Genomic DNA, 2599 nt, shown 5'->3' with positions numbered 1-2599 from the left:
ACAGTGTATACAGTGTGCTCTTGGTTTTGGAAATAGAGTCCCATGATTCATCACTTACATAACAACACCCACTGCTCATCCCAATAAGTGCCTTTCTCAGTGCCCATCACCCATTTTCCCCTCCCCCACATCCCCACACCCCCATCAACCCTTAGTTTGTTCTCTGTATTCAACAGTCTCTTTTGGTTTGTGTCCCTCTCTGTAATTATTTTTTTCCTTCCCTTCCCCCATGATCTTCACACAATCAACAATAGCCAAATTATGGAAAGAGTCCAAATGTCCATCGACTGATGAATGGATAAAGAAGATGTGGTGTATATATATATATATATATACACACAGATATAGATATATACACACACACACACAATGGAACACTACTCAGCAACGAGAAAGAATGAAATCTTGCCATTTGCAACAACATGGATAGAAATGAAGGGTATTATGCTAAGCAAAATAAGTCAGTCAAAGAAAGACAGATATCATATGTTTTCACTCATGTGTGGAATTTGAGAAACTTAACAGAAGACCATGGGGGAAGGGAAGAGGAAAAAAATAAGTCTTCCTTCTTTTAAGTTAAATTTTTGCTGTTTTAAAAAATATTAATATGAATAGCTAACAATTTTTCTTCTTTCAAAGAAAATTAAAGATTTTGGCTATCATATTTTTTTTCTAGCCACAGCTTTTCACATACCATAGGTTTTTGGATCTAAAGTCTTACTTTTACTTTCCAGCTATGAAATTTAGGCCTAGATTTCCTCTTAGAATTAAAAAAAATTTTAGAACTTCAGATTGTGATTTTCTTATTTCAATCTCTGTTATAAATTTCTACTTTTACTGCAATATAATCTGAGAATATTGTCTATAATGTTATTCCTTTTTAAGATTTACTGATATTCTCCTTGTTCTCTTCTAGACAATTTTGGGAAACAACCCATAGAGACTTGAAGAGAGTAACATTTTCTGTAATTACTAAATAGAGTCAAATGTACATCTATTAGTTCTATTTAATTAATTCTGTTATTTAGATTCACCATTATCTCATTTATTTCTCCCATTTGCCTCTTGTGTGAAGTGAGTTATAAACCTCCTACTATTACTATTCTCATATATCACTCCTTAAAAGGGTTGAATTGCTATTTGTGGTTTTGCTGTTGTTTTACCTGGGATATGAAGATTCATAATGGGACATTATGGAGCATCTTGAAAGAGACAAAGCCTCTGCTGAAGACATATAGAAAGCTGAACAAAAGAATAAGACTGGGCATCAGATTGCTGCCATAGGTAACCAGGGCATGAAAGCACAGGGTGCTAAGAGGACAGAAATAGTTCTGGAGGAAAATGGACATGATGCAGTGGGGCTTTTTTGTCTGTTTGTTTGTTTTGTTTTTTCTTGGTGCATTTGCCAGTTCTGAGCATGTAACAAGTGGCTGGGGTCAGGAAAAAGGCCAAGTAGATGTCCTTGCTAAGAGGTAGAAACCCCACCAGAAGTTTTAACCATCCCATGAAGCTGGAGAAGCACAAATTAGAGACTTGAGGAGCTAGGATTCCATCCAGAAAGTAGGGACAGAGAACAACATCCACACTCCTGCTGGATTTCCCCTCATGACATTGATTTCTGCAGCTATGGGGGGGGCGGGGAGGGGGGGAGAGAATCCAAGAAGCCAAGAAGAATGTCTTTGAAAAGCAGAGAGAGGATTTGGCTGTCTAACAGTTGTACTAGAAGACAGGCATTCAAGTTCTGGGCAGACCAGAAGATAGGGGCACAGGTGAGCATCCTGAGTCCTAAATAGGAATTCCTTGGAAACTACACTCTTGGAACAAGAGTGAGAGAGACTCTAGAAAGAAGCCTTAGAAAAGGTGCAATCCAGCCTGGAATTTAATTTCTGAGTGGACTAAAGGGATCAGCCCCCACTCCTCTCACTCTTTGAGGAAGATGATATGAAGAAAGCTCTTCAGTTTTTCATATATAATGTCAGACATTAAATTTAAAAATACCAAGCATACCAAAAAACAGGATTACAAAACTTAACACCACAAGAAAAAAATAATCAATAAAAAGAGATTCACAGGTTATCCAGATATTGGAATTATCAAATAAGGACATTACAATATCATGACTAACATATTCAAGAAAGTAGAAAGAAAGATGAAGAAAATAGATGAAAATGCGAAAAATTTCACCAGAGTCTAAATCTTGAAAAGAAAGTCAAATGAAATTTCTAGAAATGTAAAATACAACAATTAAAATTATAAATGAGATATGTGGCCGATTAGAGAAAAATAGTGAATTGGTCAACTGAAATACAGATCAACAAAAATTTTCATACCAAACCACAGAGGGTAAAAACACTAAAAGTCCACAAGTGTATATAAGAAAAATAGTTTAGGGGCGCCTGGGTGGCTCAGTCAGTTAAGCGGCCGACTTCGGCTCAGGTCATGATCTTGCGGTCCGTGAGTTCAAGCCCCGCGTCGGGCTCTATGCTGACAGCTCAGAGCCTGGAGCCTGTTTCAGATTCTGTGTCTCCCTCTCTCTGACCCTCCCCCATTCATGCTCTGTCTCTCTCTGTCTCAAAAATAAATAAACATTAAAAAAAAA

The sequence above is a fragment of the Panthera uncia genome, chromosome B4, assembly GCF_023721935.1.
Source record: "Panthera uncia isolate 11264 chromosome B4, Puncia_PCG_1.0, whole genome shotgun sequence".
Taxonomy (NCBI): Eukaryota; Metazoa; Chordata; class Mammalia; order Carnivora; family Felidae; genus Panthera; species Panthera uncia.
Note: the sequence above shows the minus strand (reverse complement) of the source record.